Source organism: Octopus bimaculoides, chromosome 13 (genome assembly GCF_046866305.1).
Source record: "Octopus bimaculoides isolate indiv1 chromosome 13, ASM4686630v1, whole genome shotgun sequence".
Lineage (NCBI taxonomy): Eukaryota > Metazoa > Mollusca > Cephalopoda > Octopoda > Octopodidae > Octopus > Octopus bimaculoides.
Window position 1 is genome coordinate 16,815,613 of NC_142940.1, and position 25,115 is coordinate 16,840,727.

At 36.8% G+C, this 25,115-nt stretch overlaps 1 protein-coding gene and 1 long non-coding RNA gene across 3 annotated transcripts in view; one reads left to right on the forward strand and one right to left on the reverse strand.

Annotated features, from left to right (window-relative positions):
- LOC106881088 (uncharacterized) overlaps positions 1 to 25,115 on the forward strand; it is a 925,009-nt gene that overhangs the window by 263,102 nt on the left and 636,792 nt on the right. For both annotated transcript variants that reach the window (XM_089361538.1, XM_089361539.1), the window contains one exon: positions 310 to 343. The gene's annotated coding sequence lies outside the window, so the exon portion shown is untranslated. The remainder of the gene's footprint in view (positions 1 to 309; positions 344 to 25,115) is intronic.
- LOC128249272 (uncharacterized) overlaps positions 23,176 to 25,115 on the reverse strand; it is a 32,264-nt gene continuing 30,324 nt past the window's right edge. Inside the window, exon 2 of the long non-coding RNA XR_008265363.2 lies at positions 23,176 to 23,356. This is a non-coding gene — a long non-coding RNA (uncharacterized LOC128249272). The remainder of the gene's footprint in view (positions 23,357 to 25,115) is intronic.

The window sequence follows — 25,115 nt, forward strand, 5'->3', positions numbered from 1 at the left end:
AATAAAAGATTGTCTCTAGAATACATTTGATTATAGCTCTGCTGAATCAAAGTGACCTGGGGCTTAACGACAACTGCAGCAGTGACAGCTACAGTAGACACTGCATTATGATTATTGATGTCACCATCCATATCAAACTGATCATTATTTCATACATCATTACTCTTGTGATCACCAAGCCCTACATTTACCATCACCACCTCTACCACCACCACCAACATCACTGCCAACAACAACACCATTACCACCATCATCACCACCACCACTTCTTCCAGTTTTATTCACCTTTTGATTTATTCTGTATTTCAGATGGACAGCTCTGGTTATTTATCAAATACTGTTGGTAAGTCGCTAAACTCTTTAACATTGTTCTTTAATGTTTTCAGTTTTTGTATATTGATGTGCAATGCACACACACACACACACACACACACACACACACACACACACATTATCATTATTGTTTTAATGTACACTTTTCCATGCTGGCATGGGTCAGACGAAGTTTGTTGAGGCAGATTTTCTGCTGTTGGATGCCCTTCCTGTTGCCAACCCTTGTATGTTTTCAAGTATTATTTTCCCTAGTCCTTTAAACCCAAACAGCTCAGTGGCCAGGCTTGACTTCATGAAGCATTGCAAACAAACAACATTGAATTTACTTGTGTGATGATAATGCTCATTTACAACTACACACACACACACACAGTCATCCATCCATGCTGTCATGGAAAACAAATATTAAAGAATGGTGGTGATGATCAGATATATATAGGCACAGGTATTGTGTGCTTCAGAAGCTTACTTCCTAACCACATGGTTTCAGGTTCAGTCCCACTGCATGACACCTTGGGTAAGTGTCTTCTACTATATCCCAAGAGTAACCCAAGCCTTGTAAGTGGCATGAAATCATTTTTAATATTCTGACCAGTAACATGCCATAGCCACTGATATACTGTTTGACAATATAAAAATATAACTGCTCTAGTTCTCTTTTAGACTATGATTTTTTTTCTGGCATACGGACAACAAACTAACTAATAATAATAATATAGGTAAAATAGTACAAATGGAGCTAAGGGAATAAGAGACAGCTATTTGGACAACATGAGATTTCACAGCAGTAGATAAAAATTCCAAAAGGGATGGACAAAATGTGAGCAGAGATAAATAAATAAATAAAATGAACATAAAAGCTTGTGCACAGTGTCTTTTATGCTTTGGAAAGGGAAAGAAGTAGGCTAGGGATTCAGGTGAACATGTCACATGCGCACACACACACACACACATACACACACACACACACACACACACACACACACACACACACACACACACACACACACACACATGTATGTATGTATGGTGCTGGTGCCAAGTAAAAAGCACTGGTGATGGTGCCACGTAAAAAGCACCCCGTAAACTCTTGAGTGGTTGGTGTTAGGAAGAACATCCAGCTGTAGAAACCAAGTCAAAACAGACTATGGAACCTAGTGCGACCCGTGACCTTGCCAGTTCTTGTCAAGCTATCCAATCCATGCCAGCATAGAAAATGGATGTTAAATGTAGTTGATGATGATGATGTAGTAGCTTGTAGTAGTATTAGTAGTAGTAGTACTATTCCCTTCTGTAGAAGAGTGTTAGTTAAAAAATGTCAGACTTTTTCATTTTCCCTAAGCTTCAAACTAATGTATCTTGTTGTTGTTCTCTCACCTGTCTGTCTTGTTTTTGCTTTTTGTACAATTTTGAACCATATATATGTATATATTTACGTATGTATGTACATGTCTTCTCTTCCTGATTGGAATTAGAGTTTATTTTGATGAATAACCTGCTTAGTGACAAAGCAGTAAAGAAAACAAAAAAATATCAATGGTATCGTGTTCTTTTCATTACACCTTACACACAACCATTCATCCCTTAAATTTTATGAAGTTCTTGCAGATTTTTATTCTCCCAGACATGGTAATTACCTGCAGCATATAAATTATGGACTTACATTCAGTCTCCAACTTCAGCTATACTTTGATTCATATATGTTCATATGTAACTGGTCACTTAAAGAGTAACAGGTATAAAGATGAAAGAATATTTTGGATAGTGAACACTGTGTGTGTGTGTGTGTGTGTGTGTGTGTGAGAGAGAGTCTGTATTTATGTTCTTCACAGAATTCAAGCCAGTCACTAATAAAATGACAAGACATATTTTTTTTTTCATAATCAAGATAATTCCAGGTGTTTATGAGTATATGAGTGAGACAGTGTGTGCATACTTGTTGATGTATATTTGTATGTACCTGTATTTATGTAATGGGTGCATGTATGTCTCTTTAGTGCATGTTCGTGTGAGTGCATGTGTGTGTGTGTGAGCATTTGTAGTGTGTGTATAGTGATTATTCTCGATGTACCTGTATGCATATGCCATATCTACATATGTGATTGGTACATATGTTTATTCTAGAAACCTCAAAGGGAAAAATCTTTGGAATGTTTTACTAATGTTCACTGTACCACTAATCAATTTTATTTGAAGGATGGGAATCAATTTGCTTGCTTTTCAGGCTTTTATGCAAATTTGTTGTTATATAGCCCTTTGCACTGTGATAATAGGAACCAATGATAATCTATACAAAAACTGTAAGTTCCACTGTAGTTCATCATGATGTTCTCTTTTTCCACTGCTTCTGCTGGGCAGCAACCGATCTCTACAACAGTGCATGACTTCTGTTTCCTGTCCCACACAACATCAGGTGTGTTGTGTTTGCCCTGAATTGTTATTTTTATTGGAATTCTCCCCCAGTATTCTGTTTGGTGACCTCACTGCTGGTGGTGGTACATGCAAAGTACCAAGTGCACTCTGTAAAGTGGTTGGTGTTAGGAAGGGCATCAAACCATAGAAACCATGCCAAAGCTGACAGTGTGCTTGATGTAGTCTTCTGACTTGCTCCTGTCATCTAATCCATGACAGCATATATTAAGAAGTTTTAAATCATCATCTGTTGTCCTCAGAGTGTTATTGTTCTTGGAGGGTCATTGTCCATGAGGGGGGTGGTTAATGTTCTAGACTCGTGTGTGTATGTGTATGAAGGTGCATGGTCAAGTGATTAAGGTATTCAGCTCAAGGTCGTAAGGTTGTGACCTTGATACTGGTGACACATTGTGTCCTTAAGCAAGACACTCTATTTCATTTTGCTCCACTTCACTCAGATGGAAAAAATGAGTTGCATCTATATTTCAAAGAGCCAGCTATGTCACATTCTGTGTCACGCTGAATCTCCATCAGATCTACATGAAGGGTATGCGTGTCTATGGAGTGCTCGTTAAATTTATAAGCAGGCTGTTCTGTTAATCGGATTAACTGGAACTCTTGTCACCATAACCGACAGAGTGCCAGTGTATGTGTGTGTGTGTGTTTCCTGGTCTTGATATCATACAATACTTGTAAATACGCACTACCATCATACAAGGAGTGTCCTTCATTTCTAACCTGGCACAAAGATTTGTGCAGCTATGACAAAATATTAACTTGCTTAGAAACAGGTAAAAGTTGGTAAGAGAAAAGGCATCCAGCCGTAGAAAATCTGTCTCAGTGAATTCTGCTTGACCTAAGCAAGCATGAACAAGTGGGCATTAACATGATGTAGATGATACTATATGACTGTAATATACTACTGTATTAATTATTTGACCCTATGGCAGTATATATGCAAGACGTCTGCGTCAACAACCAAAGTCAGAAATGACATTTTAGTTTAACCAATAACACAAGTTATTGTGAAACAACATTATAAATTACAATGCATTGGGAAAAGTTAGAAGAGAAAAATATTTTTACAAAATCTTTTATTCAATCCATGTGCATATGTATACACACACACACACACACACACACACATAGTATATGAATTTATATATGTACACATGTGAAGCAGTTTTTGAATATACATATACCACTTACATGCATCTGTGTGTGTGTGTGTGTGTGTGTGTGTGTGTGTATATATGTATGTATATGTGTGAATATGTGTATGGTTGGATAGTGTACTTGTTCATGTGCATTTGAATGGGGTATACATGTTTAATGCTTGAATATATATAGTTTCACTCTCATATATATATGTATGTACATACATAGATATATATATGTGTGTGTGTGTGTATATATACACAAATATTCACACACACATGAACACAGGCTTATGCTTCTTTAAGTGTACAGGCACAACACTACAATTTAATATATATATGCTGTATGCACAAACATACATGGATATGCACACATAGACACATATATTAGATTGTGTGTGTTTGTGTGTGTGTGTGTGTGTGTGTGCATTTTCTTTAATGGTTTTGTTAGATGAAGAACTCCACCCATGACCTTTTAAAGGACCTCAGAGACTTTGGCAAAAGAAGTGGGAGGGAAATTATTTTCAGATTGGAAACGTGGCCCAAATGTTTGCAGCAGATTGGACTCTGCTAAAGAATTGACATACACACACATACACACACACACACACACACACACACACACACACAGAGGAAGAAAAAACATGTGAGACGGTTTATATTTAATGTCTCCTGTTCTGTTTTCTGTATGTACTCTGTGACATATCCAACTGTGGATTCAACAAAATGATATGAGTCCTCCCAGGAATAGACTTGGAGTTTTGTTGTCATGCAATTAAAGTTTTAGATCACAGTGTGTGTGTGTGTGTGTGTGTGTGTGTGTGTGTGTGTGTGTGTGTGTGTGTGTGTGTGTGTGTGTGTGTATATATTCTTTTTCTCATTTATTCTTTTACTTGTTTGTCATTTGACTGCGGCCATGCTGGAGCACTGCCTTTAGTCAAGCAAATCGATCCCAGGACATTCTTTGTAAGCCTAGTTCTTATTCTATTGGTTTCTTTTGCCAAACCGCTAAGTTACGGGGATGTAAACACATCAGCACCGGTTGTCAAGCGATGTTGTGGGGGGACAAACACAGGCACACAAACATATACACACACACATATGTTGTATATATATATATATATATATATATATATATATATATATATATATATGATAGGCTTCTTTCAGTTTCCGTCTACCAAATTCACTCACAAGGATTTTGTCAGCCTGAGGCTATAGTAGAAGACACTTGTCCAATGTGCCACACAGTGGGACTGAACCTGGAACCATGTGGTTCACAAGCTACTTACCACACAGCTACTCCTTATATATAAGTCCAATCCATACTAGCATGGAAAGCAGACATTAAATCATGATATATGTGTGTGTGTGTGTGTGTGTGTGTGTGTGTGTGTGAACGTACATACATAGATCTTTTATCTTTTACTTGTTTCAGTCACTGGACTGCGGCCATGCTGGGTCACTGCCTTGAAGAACTTTTAGGCAAATGAATTGACCTCAGAACTTGTTTTTTGTTTTATTTTAAGCTTGGTATTTATTCTATTAGTCTTTTTTGCCACACTACTTAATTGCAGTGGTGGGGAACAAACAAACAAATACACACACACACACACATACATATATATATGATGGACTTGTTTCATCTACTGAATCCACTCAAAAGACTTTGGTTGGCCTGAGGATATAGTAGAAGACACTTGATCAAGGTACCACATAGTGGGACTGAACCCGGAACCATGTGGTTAGGAAGCAAATTTCTTATGTACCCATGCCTGCATCTGTATGTATGTGTGTGTGTATAACTAGATAGATAGATAGATAGATAGATAGATAGATAGATAGACACACTATTAAATAGGTAGATAAGTAGATGATTTGGCATTCGTTAGAGTTTTGGATATAACACCTATTCATTCTGGCCTTCTGTGCTCAGGGTTCAAATTTGCCCTTCAGCTCTTCAAAATCAGTGAAGCACCAGACCAGCAGTAACGTTGACTCCTTTTTACCCCCACTGTCTCTCTGTCTCTCTCTTTAACATGGGAACAAATTTGTTGCGTTTTGATTGGGAAAGGAACTCCACTAGATTTAGATGCCTACAGTATGCTGTTTGTCACGACAATGTCTCTTATGGTTTTACTTGGAGGAGTTCAAGGCTCAAGGAAGGATGTGTGTGTGTGTGTATTTATGTATGGCAAAGTGGATGTCAAAATGACACTAATGATTGATTTGTATATGTGCATATGTTGTTTGTGTGCATGTATAAATATATATATGTATGTATATGCTGAGCTAGCTACTGTGTGCTTTAATCTCGCTACATGTGTTTGCCAATGCAACAACATTATTAATTTTGTATAATACACTATAGGGAAAACAATTGAAAACATTTTGGAAGCATTAAATCAATATTTACTTTTCTGTTTAATTAATGACTGTGTGTATTTTTTGTTTTTGTATAATTCTCCCCACCGCCTCTCTCTCTCTCTTTCTCTCTCCGTGTCTCACTTTGTTTTACTTTTACCATTTTTATCATCAGTAATGAAATTTTTCAATTTACTCATGAATATGAATAATAATAAGGATGGTAATAATTGTTTCTTTATATACCATTACAGCGATGGACAAGGAGATATTACAAGGACAGAATTAAAAATTAAAAAAAAAAGACATAGTGGAGGGGTTGCTTACATAAAATCACATAGGAGAAAACAGGCATGTAAAACAACAGTATACAAGGGAAATTAAATAAGTTTTCCCAACAAGAGCACAGCTATCTAGAATCGTTCAAGGAATCCTGTGGATCCAGAACTACCAAGACTAGAAGTGGCAAGTGCCCTCTCCTAGCTGTGTTCTGCAGCTTACAAGCACGGTTTGAGAGTGGAACCATTCACTTAGATCTTACTCATCACTTTCACCTTCCCTTCATCAAATGAGCACTGGAGGAAGCCTTTATGTGGTTGCTTGAAATAGTAGTCAAACCTCTCTCATATCACATCTGCTTCTGCCCTCACATTCTTGCAATCTACTCACCCACTTGTCACCATTCGTCTGTTCTCACATCATTCCTCTGTCTACTGCATTATTACCATTCTGTACTTTGCAGCATCCCCTACTTGCCCCAACTGATATGTATCATTAATCATCTCCCCTACTCTTGTCCACCATCCACTACAACCATCTCTCAGCCTTTATGGTCATCACTTACTCTTCTCTACCTTCCCTCCAATGTATTTATCATAGACCACGCCTCAACTTCTGTTCTTCAATCATTATATTCACTTGTCAACCATTTCTCATCTCTAACCAGCCCTCACTCTCCCTATACACCCTTAGAATCTCTTTTCTTCTGTCCTCACTCACTCACTTCTATTCACTATATACCCGGAGGATCTACCCTCACACTTTATAACCACTATTTTATCTCTCTCTCCAGTTTCACTTCGGTTCCCAGTCATCCTTTTATAACACGAGTTGCCACATATCTCCTCATGTAGCAGGAAACATGTTCTGTTACCTTAGCAGCTCATATTCTAACACAAAGCTACTTCCCTCTCTACTGTTACTCCACAGAGAGGTTCTCAGTCTTGTGAGCTGTATGGCAACCTCAATCATGATGGTGTCATGAAAAATGCACCCAGCATATGAAAAGTAGCTGGAATTAGAAAGGTCATCTAGTCATAGAAACCACGCCTAAGCAGACAATGGAGCTTGATGTAGTCCTTAGACCTCTTGGATCCTGTCAAGCTGTTCAACCCATACTAGCAATGAAAATGGACAGTAAATGATGATGATGATGTAAGCTGTGGAAATTGAATCCAAAACCATTTGTTGTGAATCGAAATTAATGCATAACCATTCCAATATGTATTTGTGTGTATATGTTATGAATATGTGTAAATATGAAATTGTATATGTAAATGTGTGTGTTAGTATTTGTTAGTATTATAAGTACTCTCTCTCTTCTCTCTCTCTCTCTCTCTCTCTCTCTCTCTCTCTCTCTCTCTCTCTCTCTCTATATATATATATATATATATATATATATATATATATATATATATATATATATATATATACATATATATGTGTGTGTGTGTGTGTGTGTGTGTTCATACACACACGTGCACACACACGCACGCATGCACACACACACACACACACACACGCACACAAGATCATTGGAGTATCATCCTCCCTTACTTCTAACATTGCAGACCACATTTGGATTAATAACTATATGAAGGAGACAGCAGGAATGGAGAAGATGAGAGACATGGGAGAAAGAAATATAATAGAATCATGTTTAGTCTCTACACCACTGTGTATAATATGTGTGTGTATATACACACACGCTCACACACATACATATGTGCATGCACACAGTTGTTTTGCAATGGGTGTTAACCTTTTTCCCAAAGGTCTAGAGTCAGAAATACTGACTCCATTTCTTTTACCATTCTACAAATCATTATTGAATTCTGCTTCCAGCCAGGCTCTAGTAGTCTAAACTGTCTTCTGTCTTCTAAAAACCAGATCCACTTTAATCTGTATTGTCTATATCAGCCAAAAAGTTTTGATCAACTGATCTTATTTGAGTTACCTTCCTTGCTTGCTGCTTATAGATTAGATTTTGAACACTTCTTACAAGGAGTTTTGAGCTGCTAAAGGCATGGACAGTCTTAATTGATCAAAGTTTTTCATCTCACTGTATTACAAAGGTAGTATTCTCAATTATTTTGGCTACGTGGTTAAGAAGAAGCTTGCTTCCCAACCATGTGATCTTAGGTTCAGTCCCACAGCACAGCACCTTGGGTAAGTGTTCTAATATAGTCCCAAGCTGACCAAAGTTTTGTTAATAGATTTGGTAGATGGAAACTGAAAGAAGCCTGACATGTGTGTGTTTGTTTGTGCATGTGTGTGTGTGTTCTCTACCACTGCTTGACAGCTGGTGTTGGTTTGTTTATGTCCTCATAACTTAGCAGTTTGGCAAAAGAGACTGATATAGTAAGTACCAGGCTTAGAAAAAAAAATAAGTACCGAGGTCACTTTGTTAGACTGAACCTTTGAAGGCAGTGCTCCAGCATGGCCGGAGTATAGTAGCTGGAACAAAAGATAAAAGAAAAATTTTGCGTTAGGAGTTGTTGGTGTTATAGTATACCCAAATCAAAGAAACCAATGGGAAAAGGCTTTCCAACTGTGACCATCCTTTCATTTTGTGTAACAATGACTATATTGTCCAATATATACTTTTTTTTTAAAAAACAGCAACAGTGAGTTGAGGGAGATCCAGCTGCTATTTCTATCAGACAGAGTGACTGCATAGAAGCACCCTTGCTGGTTTAAACAGGATTTTGTTAGTTTAGAGAGAAAGTGAGAAAGAGTAAAAGAAGAAATGGCTGCTGGTCTTATGATCCAGCCTAACCATTCTGTTGTGTATCTCGGACTATTTTACCTAAGGTATCTTTTTTTTAAAGATATTTTTCTTCAACAGATTTTTCTGCTGTGTAGGCTAGAAGCTCCCTTTGTAACCATGTAGTTTTGGGCTTGGTCCCGCTGCATGGCACCTTGGGCATATTATCTTCTACTGTAGCCCTGGCCCAACCAAAACATTAGTAGATGGACATTGAAAGAGGTAAAACTGACTAGGAGGTTATCAGACAAAAACGATTGCAACAGAAGGCATGAAAGGATGTTGGTTCAATGATATTTAACTGTGGGGAATATCTACCATATTTCCTTGGAATGTTATCTCTAATAAGAGTAGCATCCTTTTTGGAGAATGATTTATTTTCCAGCCACTTAATCCATCTAAATCTGGTGTTGTGTGTTAAATGTTTTATTAACTTTTGTGTTCTGTAGAAATATATGTTTATGTGTAAGATTTTTACATGTAATTTCAGCATGGAAGATATATGTTAGCCATTCAGGAACAGACAATGACTGTCAACTTCACATTAAGCATTTGTTTGTAATATTCTTTTCTTTTCAGTTATTTGACTGTAGCCATGGTTTTTAGTCGAAGAAATCAACCCCCAGGACTTATTCTTTGTAAACTTAGTACTTATTCTATCAGTCTCTTTTGACAAACCACTAAGTTACAGGGATGTAAACACACCAACATTGCGGGAAGACCAACACAAACACAAAAACACACACACATAAATATATATGACAGGCTTCTTTCAGTTTCTGTTTACTAAATCCACCTACAAGACTCTGGTCAGCCCAAGGCTATACTAGAAGACACTTGCCCAAGGTGCCATGCAGTAGGACTGAACCCAGAACCATGTGTTAGAGAAGCAAGCTTCTCACCACACAGCCACACATGGTGTCAAAATTTTTGTTGCTCGAAACTGCAACCTTTTATACTGACAAAAAAATTGTGCTGCATCAGTGAACAGATCACAGTTTTGAGTGATGAAAACTTTGACATCATATTACAAGTAAATACTTAGTTGATGTTTTCATGTATTTCTGAATGGCCAGTTTATGTCTTCCACACTGCAAACCACTTTAGTTTCAGCATGGGATCTCAGATCAAAACACTTGCTATGCAAGTACATCTCAATAAAGTTTTGGATGTTGTTTGTTTGTGTGTTATCTTACTTAAAGTGGGCAGGTATGAATAAATGATTAAGAAGTTCAATTTGCAATCATGAGGTATTTCATGTGGAAGTCAAATGGTTAGGTATAGATTTAATTTTACCAATAAATAATTGGATGGTGATTTAGTTTAATACGCTAGTCACACTTTGTTACAGATACACATACACATAATTAATCAGCTGAATGATCAATTATACTTGATATCAAGTGTTATCTGAATAAGATTGACAATTATAATTTGAACTTAGTATATGGTACTCTATCTAATCAATATATATTACCATAATGCTAAATTATTGGATGAGATGCCTTATAATATCTTTTAGCCCTTTGCATTCAGATTTCAAATTCCATCTTGGTGCTGATGGACAGACAGATAGACTTACAACGAGTATAGATAAGCTGGCAACAGCATATTGACACTTCATTCAATAGTAGATCAATTAAGGCTAATGGAATATTAAATTGAGATTTAAAATGAGTGAAAAACAAATGTTTCCTTTTTTAAAAAAAAACTAGCTTGCATGGCAGTTTGATAAGTAAGTTCACTTCAGAATTACATGGTTCCGAATTCAATCCCAGTATGTGACAATTTCAGCACTTGTCTTTTACCATAGGCATGGGTTGATCAATACCATGTGAGTGAAATTTGACAGAGGGACACTGGATAAAAGCCCATCATATATCATCATCATCATTTTATGCCCACTTTCCATGGTTGGATGGATTGGGTAGGTCATCACGGTCCAAGTTAGTTACTACTTTTCTAGATGAGTGAGAGGAACACATCTTGGTCACACATTTCATTTTTGGCTTGGTTTCTATGGCTGGATGCCTTTACTATCACCAACCACTCCATAGAGTATACTAAGTGTATAATATTATCATGGTACAGCACTAGAGGGTTTTGTGTCCTCTACAAGACTAAATGGAGCCCTCTCAACCTTATGCCTTTCCATGTTCAGCAGTCACTTATTAGATTTTACTGGATGCATTTTATCATGGCACCAGTGTAAGTGGCATTGCCGTGTACCATCTAGGAATAAAGAGACATTACTACTCCAATACGTGTTCATTTGCTTGAGGCAACATAATCAAGAAGATGAATAGAGGAGACGCTGATAGAGGAAAAATCAGAGTGTGTTTGTGAATTGAACAAGGGTATGATGGTAGAATCAGTGCATGAGATGGAGTGAAAGAGTAATGGATAATAGAGATGGATGTGAGTAAGTGTGTGTGTGTGTGTGTGTGTAGTTATTGAAACTGAAACTTTGTTTCATGATTTGAGGTTCACACCACTGCAATCTTCAGGTAAGAAAGATAAAATGAGAGGATAATGCTCAGATGGTCACTCTTACTACTATGATATTTAACCCTGGGAAATGTCCAACTTTTAAATGTAGGAAGTATAAGATCTGCTAATGTAATCTCATCATCAATAATATTAAAACTCAAATTCCAAAAATCTTTTATTAATTGTTAGACAGCAATTCTTCCCCTGCCACTTCATCATGAATAAATACTGTAAAACTTTTCATAGGAAACCTATTAAACTTACTTCTTCCACTATACCTACGTTGGAAGCAATTATAGCAGTCTGTAGTAGAAATAAAATTAGAGAATATATTAGCAGTTTACCTCTACTTAGCCGACTGTCTAATATAGCTTTTCATTATTCTCTGCCTAATCCTTAAGTTCACATAAGAAACTCTGCAATGGCAAAACCCTCGACAGGGCTCTCTAACATTAGCCTGGTCAATGCTGATATTAATAATCTAATGCTAATTACTTCAACTAATGAACTAGGCAGACAGGCCAACAAGTTGGTTACATCTCTATTACATAATGCAAATATTAAGTGTTCTAAACAATCACGCAGACCCCATCACAAGGAATATAAATGTAACTTAAAATCACAGATAGTCTGTCCTTTGGATGAAAATTGTGCCCACGAAAATGTGATGTACAAGTGTGTTAATACAGATAACACTTCCCACTTTTACACCGAATCAACAACTAATCTGGTAGAATGGATGTTCTTTTCCCATAGATACAACTTCATTAATAAAAGTTAACAATTTTCAACATCTATTTTATATATATATATATAAAAACACACACACACGCACACGGCGTGTGCGCACATGCGTGTGTATATTTTTTTGCTAATGTATATTTCAAATGGTATAAACATTGACAAGAACCTGAAAAAAAAAAAAAAACAAGTGGTAACACTTGCTGCCAGAAATGCAGTGAACCAGTAACTGGCCCATTGAATATATGTAACCATTGATAGTATTGTTCACAAATTGCTTTATAAAATAAAATATATATAATCTTCAGCATCAGTTTGCTCAGATTAAAGAATACACACACACACACACACACGAGGCCATCTGACTGATGCAGAATTTAAACATTGCAAAAACAAAGTTAAATAGATAAAATATAAGAAGCAATAAAAAGCACTTTTTGTGGCAAATAATGTTTTTGTGGGGTTTTTTTTTTTTTCACTACAGAATTTAAAAAATTTTTTTAGGATATTCTGAAATATCTCTAAAATAATAACACAAAGTAAAGTTTTAATCATGCGTATATTATCACTACCACCACTTTCACCACCACCACCACTACCATCATCTTTATTATCATCATCATCATCATCGTTAATGTTACGTCTGCTTTTCCATTATTGTGGCTTGGGTTAGACAGGTTGTCACAGTTTGAGTCAGCTTTCATTCAGAACTGCTCCCCTCCCAGACAGGTTGGGGACCATGCATTGCTCTAGGGTATGAAACCTTTTTAACACAGCCATTTTGGTGCCACCATTTTGGCGCCACTGATTTGACACTGACTTATTTGACACTGACTTATTTGACAGCAGACATTTTAATGTTTTTCACATTTTGTCGCTCATCTGTTACTTGTTTCTGTCACTGGACTGTGACCATGCTGGGGCAATGCCTTGAACTTTTAGCCAAATGAATCGACCCCAATACTTATTTTTTTTTTTAAGCCTGATACTTATTCTGTCAGTCTCTTTTGCTGAACTGCTAAGTTACAAAGATGTAAGCACAACACCAAATGTTAAGCAGTGGTGGTGGACAAACACAAAGACACATACATACATATATATATATATATATATATATATATTTACGACAGGCCTCTTTCAGTTTCCATCTACCAAATCCACTCACAAGGCTTTCATTGGCCTGAGGTATAGCAGAAGACACTTGCCCAAGGTGCCACACAATGGGAATAAACCCAAGATCATGTGGTTGGGAGGCAAGCCTATTACTAAACAGCCACATCTGTGTAATGTCTCTCTCTTACTTTCTCTATCTGTATGAGTATATTTCTGCACAAACATGCATGTTGTGTGTGCATGCATGCATGCGTGTTTGCTTTCAGCATCAAAACAGGTTGAATGTCCAGCCAGCTGTACTAAATCATCAGCGTCTAAACAGCTGCACCCTGCTTTCTTGTTCTGATTGCTCTTAAGTTTCATTTCTGGCATACTTTCTATGGGTGGATACCCTTCATTTTGCCAGCTATTTTACAGAGTGTAACTCAATGCATTTCGTTGTGCCCTCAACCTTAGAGAAGTTCCCATATCACCACCAAGGCTAAATTGTCCTCTCTAAGCTACATTTTCTACATACATTCACAAACCAATTTAGTGCTGAGTTGATTTTATTGTTTTACCAGTCTTCTTTCCATTCTTCTTCTCTTCTGGCACTCAGAAAGCTCGTACATGAAATTAAGCTACAAATGGCTGAGCACTTCCCAGACACATATACCCTTCACAGACACGTGTACCGTAATTCTCAGGGAGATTCGGCATGACACAGAATGTGACAAGGTCAGCCCTTTGAATTATAAGTACAACTAATTTTTGCCAGGAATTGAACTCACGACCTTACAATCAGGGCCAGATTAAGACCCATCGAGGCCCTAAGCACATGAGAGATTTTGGTGCCCCCATAAAAGATTATGTAATTCAAAATATAAACAATAACAAACCATAGAATAAATTTCTATCTTTCAAAACAAAACAAAACAGTAAGAGGGAAAATAATGTTTATTTTTGTATACTTCCATTTTATATATATTTGAAAAGTTTCTGCCTACTTTTCTGAATTGCAAAGTATTTGATCAGATCCTCAAAATTAATTTTAGCTAACACATCTGCATTTATACTTAGCAGAGATACAGGTATTCTGAATATTATTTTAGCAAATTTAAAGTGATTTCTTTTGTGCCGTAAACCATTTACCATTTCTGTGGTGCTCCCCTCCTTCCTTTGATGCCTTAAGCACATGTTTATTTTGCTTAATGGTTAATCCAATGCTGCTTACAATCATGAACTGAATACCCTAACCATTAAGCTGTATACATTCACTTTCTTCTCCCCATTATAAGCTAAAGAATCCTCTCAAATATCTTTTAACCTCGACCTATAACCATGTATTATTAGGCAACCAAATTCGTGTAGCTTTATATTGAGTTTAACATGCTTAAACATTGCTTCGGTATATCTTTGGATAATATTTATTAGTCAACTGATATTTTTTCTTAGATTCAGATAGTGAATTTTTATAGAAACATCTCAGTTGTTATTTCACTCTACTATTCCTATTTTCCATTTGATTCTGTGATGTTGCATAGCTGTCAATCAAATAATTCATCTCCTTCTTTTGACTTTGTATTCTAAATTTTCATATTATAAACCAGGGAGGCAGCCTATTTGAAATTGTTTATAAGAAATATAGATTTCTCTTTTATTTTCTACTTCTAAATTTTTTTTTTCAGTAGCATGTTCCTAGTTTTCTTTTGTTTTTTTTTTTCTTTCTGTATGTATATATGTGTGTTTTTTTACCTGTATATAAAGTGCTTTGGGTATTTTAACTGTTAGTTATTCTGATCTTTGATGTGACCCTGTATAGAAACAGTTGTGCTACTGTAAGGATCCATTGCTTTGATAAAAGTATACACACACATATAAGTGTGTATATACATGTGTGCATGTTTATATATGTGTATATGTATATGTGTGTGTGTATGTATATGTATATATATATATATATATATATATATATATATATATATATATTATGTGTATGTAAGTGGATGTATATATATGTATATATATTTATTTGTAAAAAGTTAGTAGTAATCCTTATATTGATATATATATATCATCATCATCATCATCATCGTTTAACGTCCGCTTTCCATGCTAGCATGGGTTGGACGATTTGACTGAGGACTGGTGAAACCGGATGGCAACACCAGTCTCCAATCTAATTTGGCAGAGTTTCTACAGCTGGATGCCCTTCCTAACGCCAACCACTCAGAGAGTGTAGTGGGTGCTTTTACGTGTCACCCGCACGAAAATGGCCACGCTCGAAATGGTGTCTTTTATGTGCCACGCGCACAAGCCAGTCCAGGGGCACTGGCAATGATCTCGCTCGAAGATCCTACGGGAGCCAGTCAGGCGGTACTGGCAACGGCCATGCTCAAAATGGTGCATCTCATGTGCCACCCGCACAAGAGCCAGTCCAGGGGCACTGGCAACGATCTTACTTCGCTTGCCGGGTCTTCTCACGCACAGCACATTTCCAAAGGTCTCGGTCAGTAGTCATCGCCTTGGTGAGGTCCAATGTACGAAGGTCTTGCCTCACCACCTCAGCCCAGGTCTTCCTGGGCCTACCTCTTCCACGGGTTCCCTCAACTGTTAGGGTGTGGCACTTTTTCACGCAGCTATCCTCATCCATTCTCACCACATGTCCATACCAGCGCAATCATCTCTCTTGCACACCACAACTGATGCTTCTAATGTTCAGCTTTTCTCTCAAGATACTTACACTCTGACGGGTATTCACATTGACATTACACATCCAACGGAGCATACTGGCTTCATTCCTTGCGAGCTTACGTATGTCCTCAGCAGTTACAGCCCATGTTTCACTGCCATGTAGCATGGCTGTTCGTACACATGCGTCATACAGTCTGCCTTTTACTCTGAGTGAGAGTCCCTTTGTTGCCAGCAGGGGTAAGAGCTCTCTAAACTTTGCCCAGGCTATTCTTATTCTAGCAGCTACACTTTCAGTGCACCCACCCCAACTACTAACTTGGTCGCCCAGATAGCAGAAGCTATCGACTACCCCTAGTTTTTCACCCTGGAATGAGATAGAAGTTGTTTCCTGTTTGTTTACAGTCTTTATTGCACCTGAACATCTGCCACAAACAAAAACTAACTTGCTAGTTAACCTGCCTTTGATGTTGCTGCACCTCTTATGTGTCCATAGCTTGCACCGGGTACATCTTATAGAGTTACTACCTACTCCTTTTCTACATACTGAGCAGGGCCATCTACCTGAAGGGGTTTGTGTTTTATCTACCTTCCTACTTATTAGGATTTTGGTTTTAGCTAGGTTGACTCTAAGGCCCTTCAATTCTAGACCTTGCTTCCACACCTGAAACTTCTCCTCTAGTTCTGATAGTGACTCTGCAATTAGGGCAAGGTCATCAGCATAGAGGAGCTCCCAGGGGCAACCTGTCTTGAACTCCTCTGTGATTGCCTAGAGGACTATGATAAATAAGAGGGGGCTGAGGACGGAACCTTGGTGGACCCCTACCTCTACCCGGAATTCATTACTGTACTCATTTCCAACCCTCACCTTACTGGCAGCATCTCTGTACATGGCTCGCACAGCTCTGACTAACCATTCTTCTATCCCAAGTTTCCTCATTGACCACCAGATAAGGGATCGGGGGACCCTGTCAAAGGCTTTCTCCATGTTAACGAAAGCCAGGTACAGAGGTTTATCCTTAGCTAGGTATTTCTCCAGCAGCTGTCTCACTAGAAATAAGGCATCATATATATATATAGGAAAATGAAAAATAATAATAAGGCAGAATGCTAAACTGGAAGCATATTTTAATAAAGATTTCTCTAACCGGCTTTCATTGCAAAACAAATTTTCAAGAAGAAGGAGAATGAAAATGTTCTTTACAAAGAAGTACAAAATGAAGAAAATAATATATAAAAAAAATAATATATAAAAAAATAAATATACCAATACATTATATTGTCTTTGAGCTTTTGAAGTTCAATGGTAATCCATGTATATAATGGTTGGAAAAATAAGGATGCATGAGAATTGAGAGTTGTGTTAGGTTTTAAAAAAGGGTTAAAAGTTTGTGTTAAGCAGGAAGTGTGGTGTCAAAACAGGAAGTGTGTGTAAGGGGAGACAACATTTGTCTCCCCTTACACACACTTCCTGTTTTGACACCACACTTCCTGCTTAACACAAACTTTTAACCCTTTTTTAAAACCTAACACAACTCTCAATTCTCAAGCATCCTTATTTTTCCAACCATTATATACATGGATTACCATTGAACTTCAAAAGCTCAAAGACAATATAATGTATTGGTATATTTATTTTTTTATATATTATTTTTTTTATATATTATTTTCTTCATTTTGTACTTCTTTGTAAAAAAACATTTTCATTCTCCCTCTTCTTGAAAATTTGTTTCGCAATGAAAACCGGTTAGAGAAATCTGTATTAAAATATGCTTCCAGTTTAGCATTCTGCCTTATTATTATTTTTCATTTTCCTATTATTTCTCCATGTGCGGTTAACACAACCCCACTATTTACTGACTTATATATATATATATATATATATATATATATATATATATATATATATATATGAATGTGTGTGTGTGTGTGTATATACATACATACATACATGCATGCATGCACATATATTTCTTCTCTACTTTCCATTTGCAGTAATGGAAAGAAAAAATCGGAAAAGAAACATGCATGTTAGTATTAGCTTTCAGGATTTAAGAACCATTCACAGGAACAAGAATCTCCAGTGTTATTATCTCTGATAGTGCCACCGGAGTTGTTCACAGAGTTGTTACCATTCCATTCTTCTATGCTGCAATTCATGCATAATATTCATAACAGAAATGTCTGGCAGATGTTAACCACGTAAACACACCAAAATGTTCAAATTTTAATGGAACAGTGAACGGAGTAATGGGAGGGAGTTTAAGGGACTCTCATATTTTAATTTCATGCCTTGCAGACGATTTCTCTTCATTTAATTCTTTATCATCACATTTATCACTTATCTTTGGTGACTTTCTGTGTATTTCTCTCTTTTTTGCATTTATATATTTCTCATTCTCATAAATTTAATTCATTTTCTCTCTCTTTCTCTCTCACTCTCTCTCACTTTTTTCCTTTCTTCTTGTCTGCTTTTTCTTTACCCTCTTAGTTTTCTACATAACTCTGTCTGTCTACTTGTCTCTCTCTGTCTCTCTGTCTGCCTCTCACACATGCACTATCCTCCTCAATTTTCCTTTTAAAATACCAACAAGCTTCTAATCACATAGACACAATTGTACACATGCACACAGATACACACACTATCTTTCTTTCTTTTTCTCACCCCCCCCCCCCGCCACTTCTTTCTACTCCCACACCTTGTCTTCCTCTAACCTGCACCTTATTCCTCCCAGTTAGACTTCTCTTCTCTCTTACCCTTCCCTCATAAAAATTGTATGGCTTTTGAGATGAGGTGGAACTGTTATTTGGTAGGATATATGGATCATTAATTCACTCCTTTTCCACTCTACCCAAATTCCATCGGTCTGATAAAAACCATCATGTCCCTTTGGGACACAAAAGAGAACTGGATGACAGTATCTAGTTAGATTCTTGTATCTTTTTAAACCTTAAATCATGACCAGAATAACTTAAGCCCTTTTGTTTTTTCTACTGTTTAGCTGTAGGTCAGAACTGGTTGAACAAACCTAATGGCATATAGTGAGCTAATTAACAAATGGACCACCCATCTTCCCAACCACACACACATATGGTACATTATGATGTTGATTGAGGACTAAGGGTCTTAACAGGCAGTATTATCTACTTTTTTTTTTTTTGTAACTGCCTGGGCTTGTCCATTTTCTTTTCTTTTTCCTGCAGCCCTTTTTTATTTTGTATGGCAATTATTGCATTCAGTCCGATGGTCAAACTAGACAAAGCTAAAAACAATCCAATTATGAACATCTGATCTTTTTTTTTTTTCTTTAAAACAGTAGGGTATGATTTGAGAGAAATTAGGCTGCTATTACTAGTAGATCAAGCATTTTAGTTAGCAGTGGCAAGCAAGGTGGTCTCATTTGGAACATGACGGTAGTTGTTCTACAATTACCATGAGAGGTGTACATCTCTCACAGTGTTTGGAACTGATGCTGCTATTTTAAGCATTTTCTTTTTTGGTTTTGTTTTATCAGAGGAATTCCAGCAATAGCTCTCTGATCTAAAACACAGATCAGATAATTATAACTGGAATGCTTTTGATCATGTCTACTCGATTATGGGTCTGCATAACCAGAGTCAATATGGGACTACACAACAATAATAATCCGCCCCCCCCCCCCACACACACACACACACAAAAGGTAATAGTAAATTACCTTTTCTCTTTTACTTGTTTCAGTCATTAGACTGCTGCCATGCTGGGGCACCACCTTGAGGAATTTTTAGTTGAACAAATCGATTCCAGTACTTATTGTCTTTTTTTTAAAGTCTAGTACTTATTCCGTTATTTTCTTTAGCCAAACTGCTAGGTTACGGGGATGTTAACAAACCAGCACCAGTTGTCAAGTGGTGGTGGTAGGGACAAACACAGACATGAAGACATGCACACACACACACACACACATATATAAATGAGGGGCTTCTTTCAGTTTCCAAATCCACTCACAAGGCTTTGGCTTGAGGCTATAGTAGAAGACATTTGCCCAAGGTGCCATGCAGTGGGATTGAACTGGAACCATATGGTCGGGAAGCAAACTTCTTACCATACACTTAAGCCTGCACCAGATTGTATGTAAATTCTCCTTGACACTTTTTGTTTCTTTTCACAACAAAAAAAAAAAAACAACTAAATAATTGTATCACAGACCTCAGTTTCTTGGATTCTAGACCTTACCCTAACAATATTCTTTAATTTAATTAATTTCTTTTCACTTTACTGCTCTCAGAGTATTTTGGTAGCAGATGGATTTGCTGACAAGTGGAATATGTCGCTTCTATAAGAAACAAAAGAGCTGACACTCCAATGTTGTGAGAGGTATGATAGCTAGGTGGTATAAATGACTAAGATGATATATATATGCTCACCTCTTCTGCCAAACCTTTCAGTGATAATAGCTTCCATTTGCCCATTCCTATGTGAAACTGGTCACTCATAACCTCATCCTAGTTCTCTCCAGTGGCAACTGGTGTGTTTAGCTACCAGCCTAGGCTCTACTACTCATCAAACTGAGAAAATCAAACTGTTAAAATATCAGTCACTCTCTGACAGGTTTATGATCAAACCTGTGGCAGTGGAGGCCTCCAGCGTTCTTGGCCCCTGTACTATATCTCTGCCCACTGCTATCGGGGCAGAGATGGCTGTCTGTAAGTATGAGCCCTGTGGGTCAAAGTGGTTGTTCTAGCACATCTCTCTTGCCAGCCTCCAAGACAATGCCATTTCCATTTTGTCTGCTGGGACCACAAGACAGTCTGACTTACAGGAAATTGTATTGGAGGATGATAGAGATGTGACCCTCCTGATACAGGAAGGCCTCTAGGGATAATCAATGAACCCCACTGTCCAAAATTTCCCTGAAACCCCAGGAGCAACTGCCCTCTCCAATTCTTTCTCTCCAACTCACAAGTCTACACTTAGAGAGGTATCATCCACTCTTAACATTTTCGAAATGTTCGCCTATCTTTCAATAAACTCACTCGAGGACCTCCACTCTCAAATTCCTTTTCAAGTGAAACTTGAAGAAATCAATGAGAGCAATAATAATGATAATAATAATAATAATGATGATAATAATCCTTTCTCTGCACCAGAGCCTGAAACTTTTGGGGAGGGGTTTTGTTAATTACATCAATACCAGTGCTCAACTGGTTCTTATTTTATTGTTCCTGAAAGGATGAAAAGCAAAAATCAACCTCAGCAGAATAATAATTATTTCTAATAATAATTAGGGCCAGCACTTTTGAGGGTTGGGGGTGGCCATTTGTATCATCCCTGTACTTGACTAGCATATTATTTTATCAATCTCAGAAGGATTAGCAATAATAAAATTTAAAAGAATTAATTTCACATAATTTAAGATGAATGTACTATATAGGCACGTTCAGGATATAATGACTGTAGATGCTGATTCTAGCTATAATTCCTGATTAAATGAGCTCATGCAGTCACAGTTGTGAACATATATATATGAGAGGGTGAGATAATTGACAAAGGATCTAAGCTCGTGGAGGTAGGGAACATTGCGTGAATCTATATAGTGTAGCACATCAATAACCACCAGGTAGAGATGTTGCTGCTGCTTTTGATGATGATGATAATAATTTCATGTTTGCAATTACTTAGATCTTTATAGGGTTGCTTGACCAACTACAAGCAGCATCCAAATTTCTTTCAACCTCATACTTGGACACAATAATTCCAGACCTTTTAATATTTGGTGTATGCTTTCAAGTAGATAAAAACACTTTGATGCACTTGGTACATAGTCTAGAGTAGGGATTCTCAACTGGGGTCTATATAAGATTTTTGAGTATCCACGGATGCAATATAGTAAATTGGGGGTCCACAGTCATTTTTCAGGGGCCATGGAAAAACTGTGCTTCAGAACAGTAAAGTTTATGAACAATGAATTGGTTATACATCCACAATAAACATAATATTTTAACAATTTTTATACAGGTCTTAATAATATTTAATCATTAAAATACTAAAGGATTTTTTAAGCATCGAATGGCAATGGGGGTCCACTCATGTAAAATAGGAATCAAAGAGGTCCATAGGTAAAAAATGGTTGAGAATCCCTGGACTAAAGAAATGTATTTAAAAAAGGTTGTGTATTGGTGCAGTCATGGTTGTGTGGTTAAGGATCTCACTTTGCAACCATGTGGTTTTGTATTCTGGCCCACTGCGCAGCACCTTGGGTAAGTGTCTTTTACTATAGCCTCAGAATGATCAAAACCTTGTGAGTGAGTCTGGAAGTTGAAACTCTATACGTATGAGTTTGTCTACTGCCACCACTTGATAGCTGGTGCCGGTTTGTTTACATCCCCGTAATTTTGCAGCTCAGCATAGGTGAACAATAAAGTATCAAGCTTCAAAGAATAAGTACTGGGGTCGATTTGTTTGACTAAACCTGTCAGACAGTGGCCCGGCATGGCTGGAGTCCAGTGATTAAAACAAATAAAAGATGTTTTAGTCTACAAATATAATGTAATCCACAAAATATTATTAAGTACTTATTCAATAAACAATGCATATTTATCATGACTTATCTTTTACTTGCCTCACTTAATAGACTGTGGCCATGCTGGAGCACCATCTTGTTGAATTTGATTTTGTCGAATGAATTGACCCCAGTACTTACATTTTTTTAAGCTTGGTACTTATTCTATCGGTCTCTTTTGCCAAACTGCTAAGTTACAGGAATGTAAACAAACCAACACCGGTTGTCAAGCAGTGGTGGAGGCAAACACACACACACAAGGGGTACTGAAAAGTTCCTGGCTTTGGGTAAAAGAAAATACAGGAGGATCAGTTAATTATGATTTTATTCAACATATTCCCCTCACAGATTCACACACTTATTGCAGTGGTCCTTCAGTTTTTCTAAGCCCTGTAAAAGAACTTGGAAGATTGGGCCTCCAACCAGACCTTTCATGACACCCTTAAAACCAGGAACTTTTCAGCACCCCTTCACAGTGCTGAATGTGTCTGAAATGTAATTGAAAATAGGTCAGTTTCAAAACATTGATGTCCAGGTGACAAAAGCAAAATTTGAAGGAAATATTAATAATTTCCTTTTATTTCTAGATAGAAGCAAATAGGAAATAACACTTACTGACCAAAGACAAAAACAAAATTGTTACAAAATATTGTGTATCTGGCACCAGAATGTCTGGGAAAGGTAATAGTGTTAGACTAGCATACCATCCCAGAGTAAAAAATCCTCTCATCTTAATGTTACAGACACAGGAATAAAGTAGTGGACTTAAAATACCCTTTTAAGGCATAAGAGATAATTCTCTCTGTCTATATGACTCTGTCTCTTTTTCTTTTTCTTTATACATTGACTTGACTTAGTTTATGATGATTAAAAGCAAATGTTAATTATTTCTATTTAATCATTTACTATTCAGAATGAAGAGTTTCTTTCTTTTTACCTCTTTTAAATGATCTAAGTTTAAACAAAAATTTTAATTAGCATTATGCAATTATTGACAGTATTAATAAAGCCACAACAATGAATGTCACTTAATTTTAGTACATTTTAGAAAAAAGTAGTTTAATTTTCATATTCAATATTTTACTTTAAATAATACAAACTATTAATAACCATTTGATTAGGTCATTTAAAGATCTTTTGTGATGAGTAAACAAAAGCTTATCAGAGATGCAATGGAGAAATTGTCCAATGATATAACAAAAAATAGAATGACATTTTAAGCCACAGCTGGTAAAGTTGCTTCCTCAGTAACTGAGCTCACCATGCTGTGAACATTTGCAATGAAGCTGGTGGCTATTCTGATCATTGTTGATCAAGGGCAGCTGTGTAATACTGCTGAAAGGATGGATTCACTGCTGGCCTATGAAGAACAGGGAAATAACCACTGTTGACATTTTGAATGCTATTATTCAACAGAAATACCATGTACACTACCATTTAAAATTGATTTAGCTCTTTTGCATTTAAACCAGACATATTTGATCCAGATATTCTACTTGTTTTATATTCAAACTGGCCAGATCTAGGCTCTCACAACTATACACCTATGTTGACCAAAGTCTTGTGAAAGGATTTGGAAGATGGAAACTGAAAGAAGCCTGTTGTATGCGTGTATGTGTGTGTGTCTTTGTGCTTGTTCCTCATCACTGCATGAAAACTGGTGTTGGTTTGTTTACATCCCCATAACTTAATGGTTCAGCAACAAAAGACTGATAAAGTTATTACCAGACTTCAAAAAAAATTCTTAAAAACTTATGAACTGTGGTTGATTTGTTTGACAAAACCCTTCAAAGCGGTGCACCAGCTTGGCTGCAGTCCAATGACTGAAGCAAGTAAGAGATAAAAGATATACGGCTGGTATTGTTTTGCTTAGTAATAAAATCAACTATATGAAGAATGACATACGAGTGTGATGAAATAGGCTTAAGATCTATACACCAATAAAACTGAAAATATAAAGACAGAGTAAGCAGATAAAAGAAGTGTATCATTGAATGAGTACATACTGGAAGTTTAAATATCATGAAAGTGATGGATCTTTAGAAAGTTAATATAATGAAAAATTTAAGAAGACAAATCTAGCCATAGAAATTCTTTGAAATGTGTGGAAACCGCATAGATTAGAAATTCATATGAAAATTAAAATGTATACATCACTAGTGAGAAGTGTTTTTAGTGTGTGGGAGAGCCATGACATAACAATCAAACTATAGCTAATCATCTTAAAGTCTTTGAAATTAAAGCGTT